The sequence below is a fragment of the Sciurus vulgaris genome (genome assembly GCF_902686455.1).
Source record: "Sciurus vulgaris genome assembly, chromosome: 3".
NCBI classification, from domain to species: domain Eukaryota; kingdom Metazoa; phylum Chordata; class Mammalia; order Rodentia; family Sciuridae; genus Sciurus; species Sciurus vulgaris.
Window position 1 is genome coordinate 13,437,612 of NC_136463.1, and position 11,198 is coordinate 13,448,809.

At 47.3% G+C, this 11,198-nt stretch overlaps 1 long non-coding RNA gene across 1 annotated transcript; it reads right to left on the bottom strand.

The window, feature by feature from the left end:
- Positions 1 to 2,032: 2,032 nt before the first annotated feature.
- On the bottom strand, positions 2,033 to 6,082 carry LOC306655971. The gene is made up of 3 exons (XR_013762376.1): positions 5,929 to 6,082; positions 2,957 to 3,011; positions 2,033 to 2,505 (listed from the first exon to the last, which is right to left on the bottom strand). It is a non-coding gene; the product is annotated as an uncharacterized lncRNA (long non-coding RNA).
- Between the last annotated feature and the right edge of the window lie 5,116 nt (positions 6,083 to 11,198).

Sequence of the window (11,198 nt, forward strand, 5' to 3'; positions counted from 1 at the left end):
GTTCACAAGGGCCTGTGCTGTCTTCAGTCAGATATTTGGTGTTAATTTTCCCCTATGAACACACACAACAGAGTCCTCAGAGAAAAATGTCAGGTCAAGTGTTTAGAGTGCATTTTATGTTAATTTCAAATTATGCCCTAGAAAAGAGTGGGAAGTCACCCACACTGGTTAAATGCCACTCACGTGCCAAGCACTAGACTGGCCCCTAGATACAAGTTGACTCACAAAACATCTTCAGATGACCAGATGGAGTAGTGACTATTTCCCCATCACAAACATGAGAAAAAGGACACTTGGAGACTCCGAATAATTTGAGGAGCCTGACACTGGAGTCAGGTTAGTCCCACCTCACATCTGCCCTCCTTCCACAGCTGCCTGCTGCCTTCATCTTGGTTTTCAACAGGGTCATGCACTCAGTCAGTGAAGGATATTTCTTGAGTGCCTACTGCATGCCAGAGGCTGTTCTACGGAGAGCCCCTTCCCTGGACCAACTGATCTTCCAGTGTCAGGGACTACGGTGCAATACCCACAAGAGCACACTTAAGATAGGTTAGGTGCAATGAGAAGATAAAATAAGACTCTGTGGGACAGTCAGGCACAGTGGCACATACCTATAATCCCAGAAGGCTCAGGAGGCTGAGGCAGGAGGATCGCAGGTTCAAAGCCAGCCCCAGCAACTTAGTGAGGCCCTAAGCAACTCAGCAAGCCCCTGTCTCTCAATAAAATATTTAAGAGGACTGGGGGTGTTGCTCAATGGTTACGCATCCCTGGGTTCAATCCCTGACACCAAAAAAAAAATAAAATAAAATAGGTGGAAGAGAACCGGGGGAGGTGACATTTGGGTAGGGACCATTTGTAGAACCTATTAATAAAGGTTTTCCTCACATCCAGAAAAGAGCGGCACAGATTTGAACAAGAAACATGGGCAGAGCGATTATCAAGGAAGCCTGCTCAGTCTCAAAGGGAGAAGCCCCATCTAGTGGCCATATCTAGGAACTGCATGGGTTGGGCCCACAGAAACTCAGAATTTGGGTGGGTTCAATGTCCACATAACACAGATAGGCAACTCCTTTTAAAACCACCCTGTAGTTCAGAGGCAGTTTCATGGATGCTCTTAAGCCATAAATAAGTAAATGATCTCTAAATTAATGAATAAAAACCAAACTTCACTTATAGTCGCCTGTTGGTGTTCACAAGCAATTGGTACCAGGATTCCTGCAGACACCAACATCTATAGATGCTTTAGTTCCTTATATGAAATGACATAGTACTTGCATACAACCTGCACACATCTTTTCACATGGTTTGGATCATCTTATAATATTTCATATAATGTAAATGCTCTATATATATTATAGCAACTCTTCTAGTATTGCTTAGGGAATAATGACAAGAAAATGTTCAGTACAGAGGCTTTTTTTTTTTTTTCTGTTTTTGATCGCAGAGTGGTTGAATCCATGGATGCCAAGCACATGGATACAGGGGAAAGACTGTATACATCTGCACACAAATGCCATATTTTTTACAACACCTGGTTACCATTTCTGAATTTAACAATTTTTCCTATTAACCAACTTGTTTACTTAAATAAATTTCACTTAAAAGACAAAATCCTTTGCCATCTCCTATAGTAAGTGGAAATTCATTATCATGCATGAAAAAGCTGAAGTTAGCCATCAAGATGGAATGCAAAATCACAATGTTTGACTTCCTCTGGGCCCTAGCCTTGCTCTGTCTTTATTACAGGGAGAAGATCAAGGAAAGACACTGAGAAGACAATAATTTTGTCATTGGGAGATTGGGTATTATTTAAGGTCATGCTATGCCCCCTAAAGTTCTGGGGTACAATGTCCAGGGGACTTAAAACACACATGAGTATGTTGCCTGTCCAGGCTTGGACTCTTCAAGAACACTGAACACAGTTCTGATGACCATAAAACAAGCCCCGACCCCCAGGCCTAGAGAGGTGAACTGATTTCTTGCAAAATTACACAAGGGACGGAGAACTTGAACAGAAACCAGGTCTCCTGATTCCCACTCCAGGTTCTTTCTCTGCACCTGGAGAGGTCAATGTCATCTGTTAAGTACCACAAAATCCTCCTTTGATGGAAAGGCGATGAAATATGAATTCTATGTGTGATCCTTCAAAGCTTTTTTCAAAGTCTGTGCTTTATGCATTAGTCGTCAGGGGGGAAAATAAGGGAATCATTATCCAAACATGATTTCCTCAAGGAGAATTTTCAGAAAAGTTGCCATGGATAGTTGTTCTCCAAAATTTATTTCACATCCAAGTTTCTGATCAGTCTGTAGAGACTGGTATTTTTCTGATCCATGTGGGGACTTGGGACAGGAGTGCTGGGGGAGACTACCTAGACAGCAGCCTGTGTGGGATTTCACAGCAGGCAGCTGTGACTTCCCGACACCCTGCCAATGCCAGATGTCCCGAATCCATCACTTGCTGGTTGCCATTCTTGGCTCAGAAACCAAACGAGCTGCTTATAAAGTCTAATTGAGGAGAAGAGTAAGAAAAACAGACATGACATAAGAAATTGAGAAGCTCAATCTGGGGTTCCCAAGACAAGAAAGCCCAGGTGTGTGCCCACCATAAATTACTCTGCTGGGCACAAGGACACTATCCAGGCTCTCTCCTGCCTTCCCTGGACCACCCCCATGGAGACACCGGAACTGAATGTGCTGGCAGCCTGGATAATGAGATTTCCACATCTCCCTGCCCCATCTGCTCTCCTGTCTACCCAAAGCTCTCACCTGAAAACACAGAATCTAAGGGACAGTGGCCTTGGCTTTTTTATGAGGAGGACCAGAGGCCAATTAAGAGTTTGCTACAGCTTCTGGGTCAGAGTTTCCCAGCCTTGGAAGTTGCAGACCTCACCCTTAGGATGCACGTATCCTAAAGGTTACGTGTGCTGACCCAACACTCCAACTCCACAGGGCTTACCTGGCACTCCACGGTGCTGCAGAATCAATTTACAGTTTCTTCATCACAACAGCACCTACATGATTTTGAAGAAGAGTCATTTGTACAGTTTTTCTTAGTATCCATGGGGGGTGGATTCCAGATCCTTCTTTGATTCCAAAATCCAAGGATGCTCAAGTCCCTTGCATAAAGCAGCATAGCCTTTCCACAGAACCCATACATATCCTCCTGTATACTTTAAACCATCTCCAGTTGACTTATGATACCTAATAGGACATAAATGCTACAAAAAATAGTTGTTCTACTATGTTGCTTAGGGAATAATGACCAGAAAAATCTGTACGTGTTCAATGCAGACTCACTTTCTTTCTGAGTATTTTCTGTCTGCAGTCATGGAATCCGAGGATGGGAGTTTGGGGGCACTTGAAACATAGTGCTTACTCTGTCTATGGACAGAGCTTCTTTCCACATGGACTTTGAGACTCTGACAGTCACTGTATCTTCTCAGTTGAGACCTCCTTCTCCAAAAGCCTCTGCTTAAGATAAATCATAAAAATTATACCTGTATTCCAGAGGGGCCTAGGAACAGGCTCCAACCCTGAATGCAATAAATGTTTATTTTAGGGGTTGCTAAACAGTCTTTTTTTTTAACCAGGTGTGGTGACACACGCCTGTAATCCCAGCAGCTCAGGAGGCTGAGGCAGGAGGATTAAAAGTTCAAGGCCAGCCTCAGCCACTTAGCAAAGCCCTAAGCAATTTAGCAAGACCCTATCTCTAAATAAAATATAAAAAGGGCTGGGAATGTGACTCAGTGGTTAAGCATCCCTGGGTTCAAATCCACTACCAAAAACATTTATATAGATAGTACATATAGATAGTCTTTTTTTAATGCAGGATTTTAGATTAAGCAGCTGCTTGGGATTCGTGGCATCTAAAGAGCTCCCCTGCAGTAGACCTGGGATTAGGTGTCCACCTCCCTACAACACTTCTTCCCCCGCTGAGCAGATGGTTGAGGTAAGTGGATCTCAGGTCAAGTTGGACACAGAGAAACAGTGGCTTCCCTGGACACTGGAGAAGTCTGCCTTGTAAATACACAAGGAAATTGTCTGATTTGAGGGTTGAAGTGACTCCAACTCTTTGTCTTTTTATTGTATTCAAAATACTGTGACTCCTCTCTTGCTTAATAGCATTTAATTGCCTGCTATGGATGACAGGGCTTGCTGAACATGCATCTCGGGGCAGAGGTTTGCATGTGCAAAAGAGGGATTTTGCACTTATTAGACACATTCAATTATTTTCAAGGGTAAATCTTATTAAACTGTCTTTTTTCCTAAGGTGTTAACTTTTAGATCCAGGCCCTTAAGAAAAGGCTAGTTCTGCAGTATGGGGGTGGGTAGGTGAAGATCCCTATCATAGCAGATAGAACACACAAATCCAAATAAAGTTATTCTGAAGGTCATGGTGCTACAGAATAAATGTTGTAATTTATTCAACCAAACAGCTTCTACACAATTGTGAAGCACAGTGATCTGTTCAGTCACCTCTGGGTGTCCAGGAGCAGTCTCTTGGTTCTCTTTTCAAAACACATTCAGAATCTGTGCCCCTTGGATGGGGGATGGATACACAAAAGAGTAGTCTGTCTCTACATGGAAACATAGTTCAGTAATAAAAAAAAATTAAAAAAAAAAAAAGGAAATTGTGTTTCATGCTAAGAGACGGATGGACCATGAGGACATGATATTAAGTGAAATAAGCCAGTCACAAAAGGACGAAAACTGTAGGATTCTACTTAAATGAGGTACTTGGAGCAGTTAAATTCCCAGAGACAGAAAGCAGGATGGGGGAGGGGGAAATGCAGGATTGGTATTTAGTGGGGACCTAGTTTCAGTTTTACAAGATGGGAAGACATCTTGAGGTGGATGGTAGGGATGGTTGTGTAACTCCGTGAATGTATTTAACGCCACTGAACTACACACTTACACAGATAAATCATTTTTATGTCATATGTTTTCTACCAGAGTTAAAATAAATTTTTACCATCACCTTGAACTTGATTGCTCCTTTATGACTACCACCCAGTCCAAGGCACCACCATCTCTTGCTGGGGTGACTGATGCCACCTCCTGCCTCACCTCTGTCCAGTCTCCACCAGCAGTCAGAGGGATCTTGGTGAACCTAAAGTTCAACCACACTGCTACCAACCCTGACAGCCCCCCAGGCTCAGCACCCCCAGCCTGTCTCCAAACATGTAGGTCCAGGTCTGGCTGGGACACAGAAGCAAGGAGAAGGTCAGAGCCAAGGTCCTAAGTCTATGTTGATACCTCCATGAGCTCCCTCCACCTCTCCTCCCTCTTATCACAGGTCACCTACTTCGCATACCAATGCCCTATTGCCGGGTCCCCTCGCTAGAATGCAAGTTCACCAGGGCAGGGATCTTTGCTGAATTTTGCTCTCCCGTGTATCACTAGCGCCCAGAGCAGTGTTTAATAAATCTGTAACGAATGTCAGTGAATGTAACCATGGGCGAGTTGTCGCACCCCACTCTGCTTCCTTGGGGGTCTAGAACGGGGCTTCAGGATCCTAAGCAGATGTCAAAATCGGCTGAAGAGACTGCCGGGCCCCACCCACCCCGGCTGCCTCGGGGCACTTCCAAGCTCCTGGTGTTGGTGGCGCTGCTTGCTGTGCAATCTCTCACAACTTCCAAGGGCTGCGTGAGACTCTGGGCGACCAGAGAAGGCCCGGGTTCCCGGAAAGAGGGCTGGGGTTAGAGTCGCCCTGTCCCCGCAGAGCCCCACGGCTTCGCTGCCAGCGGCAGGAGCCGAGGCGCGGTGGCCCCAGGCGGGGACAGCGCATCCTCCTCCCGCTGCGGTCCCACACCTGCCTGGCGTGGCGACAGACCTCGCTGGCCAAAGCGGAGCCCGAGCAGGGCCGTGGGCACAGACCTCCCTGTGAGCACCCGGACTTATCTCCAAAATAAAGAAAGCGTCACGCACCTTCCCCAACCTCGGAAAATCCAACCGTGTGCACTTTAGGAAAGGTCATCCGGACCCCACCAGGGCCTGAGCCACAGTGAGTCACAGGCTCTGTGCTCACGTGCTGTGTCCTCCAGAGGCTCTGTCCCCATGGCAAGGCTGCAGGCACCTCCTACCAGGCATCCCCCGCTCCCCGCAAAGCCTCCTGCGCCCCCTCCTGGTGGCCCTTCCAGTCCTACCCTGACTGGGCACCTTGTCCACACCCTTTCACCTTCTTGCCCCTCCGTCCCCCTGCAAAAGTCTGGGGCACTGGATTTGATGATCTTTTGTCTCTAAGCTTCCCCTTTATTGCAAAACCCAAAGCCTTTGTATGGCTCCAATTCCCTAAATCCCAAGCAAACCCAAGACCTGAGGCTGGGGATTTGGACTTGGTCACTCTGGTTCCCTCTTCCCTGGAGCGTTAGAATTTGCCCTGGATAGTTTTGGAGCCGAAGCCTCACCTTGGGAGGCCAGTGCACTGAATCTCACCACCAGATGATCTGCTGGTCAGGGAGGAGGGGTGTGGATCCTACATTTCCAAATGTCTGCCCCAGGAGGCCACCAAAAGAATGGTGCTGTCTCTCCTTGGGCCTGGATGGATGGATGGGTGGGTGGGTATGATGGGGAGGGAAACAGAGGCTCAGAAAAGCAGCGTCTGGGCTCAGAGGGTGCCTCTGGGGCAGGGTGGGCATGGTTAGAACAGCCTTGTGGGCTAGTACTGAGCAGTCTTCCCAGGAGCCAGGAAGCACCTGAATGGACAAGTCACAGCAGGGCGTGTCCAGTGACTGTGCTGGGGCTTCCCTTCCACATGCAGCTAGCCAGAGAAGCACCTCACCGGGCTGTGTGTGCCTGACTGGCTGACATGAGGAAGTAAACCACAGACGGGGCAGCAATGGCGGCCAGAAACCATCCTGACAGCATTTAGTTCTCGGGATCCAGTTGCCCCTGAAGTTCCATCTTCATCCCAGCACTTCCCATAGTTTTCTTCTCGATTCATCCAACCAACCTAATAAATCCCTTTAGCTTAAGCTTGATTGAGTGCATCTGTCACTTACAAACCAAAGAATTCTGACTAAATCCACTCACCTGGGTGACACACTCCCCGGGGTGTCCCCAGTTATGTGCATCTGCACCATCTCTGCGAAAGAAGCACATTGGAATGCAGATAAGTGAGTGGAGTGCTGTGTAGGGATAAACCTAAATCCTCTCTAACTCATAAAATAATCATAATCTCTGCTTCTTTGCTAATAGGTAACAGCATCACAATTGCTGGCATTTGCTCAGGGTAGGAAACAGACTGAAAAACTGAGGAACAGGACAAGTAGCCTGCCCAAGTCACAGGACTGTTAGCGAGAGAAGCTGAACGATCTTTCTTGCTCCAGAGACTGAGTTGTTAGCTATTTATTTGCAGCAGGCTGCATAACTGTAGTGTCTAGACTTTGTGGCTAAAAATTCTGTTCCCTAGCACCAATTACCTGAATTTGTCTCATTTGGGCACCAGCATGGTTTATCTCGAGAAATAATTGGCCACCCATGGTCTCGACTTGGAGGAAACCAGCTTAATTTCTCCTCCGTGCCTGCTGCCCAGCCCTGGCATTTAAAAAGAGAAATTGGCAAAGATGGTGAGCCTAGACACAAAGCCTGGTGGTAAGAAACATTCAGATAACTCCCTCACTGGTCCATCAGAGTGAAACAGGAAACCACATGGGTGGTTCTGGAACCTTGGACCTAAAAGATAATAGGATGACCAGAGAGTGTAGCCAATCACTGTGGGAGCTGAGTAAGCTTCATACTGGGATTTCTAGAAATAATGGTTCCTTGTTGGGGCAAAACTAGAAGCTTATTAGATTACTAAAGAAAGGAAATCACATGATCCACTTGGTCCTCATATTCTATAATAGTGGCATCTTAATTGAGTATGTTGTGTATCCCTGCAATGAATACTTAGAAAGTTGCAGCCACAACCCCAAGGGAATGGATTTTCTGTACTGGTTCCTCATTTGGGGTGTTGGGTCTCAGCTGACCTGATGAAAGGGCCCTGTGGACTCCCAAGTCCTTCAGTTTCTTGTTGGTTTCTGGATGGAATGTGACGGAGTGTTTCTGAGGCAGAGAACAACTTTTATTTAGAGTCCCAGAATCCAGGAAGGAATCAAGAAGCACCTGGATTTCAGATGCTGTCCTCCACAAGCAATGATGGCCGTAGATGGCCGTGGATTTCCCCAGCCTGTACCAGGAAGAACCACATTCCATGAAGAAAATACCCGGATCCACTGCTTTGGAGTTGAGAAAGAAGGCTGGTGAGGGAGTGGATAAGATGGAGAAAACAAAACCAAAGATGAAGAGAAGTCTGGCCGTGGGTGTGCACGGAGGAGAGGGGCATGGAGGACCCTGTGCAAGAAGGCAACAGGATAATGGAGTCCAAACAATAGAAAAGGACCAAGGATTGTTTGCAAGAGCAAAGTGGCTTCAAGTCATCACTTTGTTATAGAACTGCGATGTGCCTCTCCTTTGCCATACCCTCAAAACACAGCAGTGGCCTCCGTCACAGGGTGGCCTCTGTGTGGTGTGCCTTGTGGAGGAGGGCACTTCCTGCTGCAGGCGTTAACCCACGTGGACATCAACATCAGGCTGGAGATAACATGAAATAACAAATGAAATCACAAATGGAGACCAGGAGCTGGAACTTGGTGAAAGGCAGGGGGAGGTGGGATGGAGGTGAGAGATCTCATTGGATTCTAAAGAGCTGGTGAGCACAGTGGATACCTGGTAGTCCATGGGGCTGAGTGTCTCTTAGGAGAGCAGCTGCTCAACGTGATTTCTTCAGAAGAAGAAGGAGTTGAGCGGAGACAAGCCAGGCTGGGAAAGGACATGACGGATGTGCTTTAGCTGGGCTAAGCCACTCCGACCTATTCACCTGAACATCCAAATTTGGGAAGATGGCACTCTGGATTAGAGGTACTTCCTATGACTTTGGGCAAGAGGGAATTTAACTGGGCCATTCAAGAACTGAACCCAGGACCTTGACCTGAAATATGTACCTAACTCTAAGTACAGACAGATCCCACTTTCCAATGCTATGATCTGATGATTCCTTAGCAAGAGAGAGCTTCGAAAACATCATCCCACAGAAGTGGCCCTATGTAAGACTCCTAAGCTCCCTGTCCAGCCCACAAAACTGTAGTTAGCCTTCAGTGGTCTGGACCAGGAGCTAATCATTCTCTAGATCCTAGCCACCATTCAAAATACTTTTTCCATAAAGAGAGCATAGTGCTGGTTGTGATTTAAAAACAAACAAGGACTGTTGCTCCGCCAAGGCTATGATCAGGGTGGACCACTTCAGCCACCATAGCTAACTCATATGGGATGGAGAGGGTGAGGGAGCTTGTAGAGGGAGAAATTCAGATGAGTACAGGGAAGAGTAAGTCAAATATATTAATGAGTTACGAGACGGTCACCTAAACATTGAGCATTACTGACCTAGTTCTGAATCCAGAGAATTTCAAAGATGGCATCTACCCATCCACCATCCTGAATCCTCTCTATATATCCTTGCCAACTGGTCATTCAACCTCTGCTTGAATATCACTAGGGACAGGACACTTATTACCACCCAAGGGAGTTATTTTCTGCTGTGGAAAGTTTCACATGGCTTAATTATAACATAAAATGTACCACCATTTCTAATCTCACTCTGCCCTTGGGAGTCAGAAACCTCTCTGAGGATGGGGTGGGTTAGAGGGCATGCTTGTCAAGAATGGAGAACTCTAAACTGAGGTGGTTCTTGGATACCGGACTGTTGAGGTTCCACTCCACACCCTAACACCTGCCAATGTCCTGGGACACGGAGGCTACTGTTTATGGAGCAATTACGGTACAATGAACAGTTTACCCATGTTATCATACACCGTCTCATGGCAGGCTATGAAATAGACACATATATTAACCCCATTTTACAGACGAGAAAAACGAGGCTGGCAAGATATAGTAGCTTACCTGAAGTTTACCTGAGAGCAGTGGAGTTGTTAGATCCTAAAGCTCACACTCTCAAACCAGCCCCCACAGGCCCACCTGTAGGGGTGCTTCCGGGTCCAGAGTCCATAGGCCCACATCCCTCCTCTCCTCCTCACCAGCTTCTTCCTCGTCACTTTGTAAGAAACTCAGTATGCCCTGTGTTCACTGGTACAGAGGACCAGGACCAGATGGGATCATCCAGGGGCATCTCTCTCTGCATCGCATGAGGTGCTGAGAGCAGCCAGAGGGAGGGAAAGCCTGCTCTCTGGACAGGACAGATTGTGGCCACATTTCTGCCTCAGTCAGTGGCTGCCTCTGAAGGTGCAGGGCAGGGTGACAGATGCAGATGGCAGATCCTGCTTGGCCCATCTCCTCCCTGGAGGAGGGAGGCTAAGAGACTAAGTCCTTGATTTAATAAATGCAAAATCCACCATCTTCACACCATTCTGTGTTCTGTTGTCAGAGATAAAAAGAGTCCTCTCTCTCTTTCTCTCTCTCTCTCTCTCTCTCACACACACACACACACACACACAGACACGTGTGTGTACACACGTCTTCTCCGGCCCCCTCTCTGAAGCTTGTTTGTGAAGCTCAGCCTGACACGGCTCTCTCTTCTGGAACATCTAGACTCTGTATCAGTGGCAACATCAAAGACTTGTATTCTTTTCAGAGGCTTGTCTGCTTGTGTCTAAACCTAGAAGAATGCTTTTCCCTAAATGAATAGATCTTCACTTTTTTCTCTCGTGCTCATCTAAAGTGGAGCAGTGAGCCGTTTGCTTGTACGGGACCAGACTGTTACCCCGCGACAATGCGGCCTATTAGAAGAAAGCTGCCTTTGCTGGCATGGGAGTTTGCATCTGAACGATTCGTGTCCCCGTGTGACATCCCACGCCCGGGGCAAAAACAAGGAAGCCTATAAGTGTGGGGGCAGGAGGAGGGCAGGGTCGTGCCAGCCCTGCCCCTCCCACCACCATATTCCCTGAGCATCTACTGTGCCTGTGGCGCTCTGAATGTGTGAAACCCAGGGGCGTGTCCCCACCACCCCACCACTGAGAGCAAAGACCATGTATCCCGCGCAGTGCACCACAGAGTAAATATTCGTCCAACAAGTGGGTCTTCAGGGTGACTATGGGGAGATGCATAAAGCGCCCTGATTCTTGCAGCTCTGCCGATGAAGAGGTGAAGCCATTGATTTCGCCACCCCTGGAATCTGGACCCGGCTCGTCTTGCTGGGACTCATA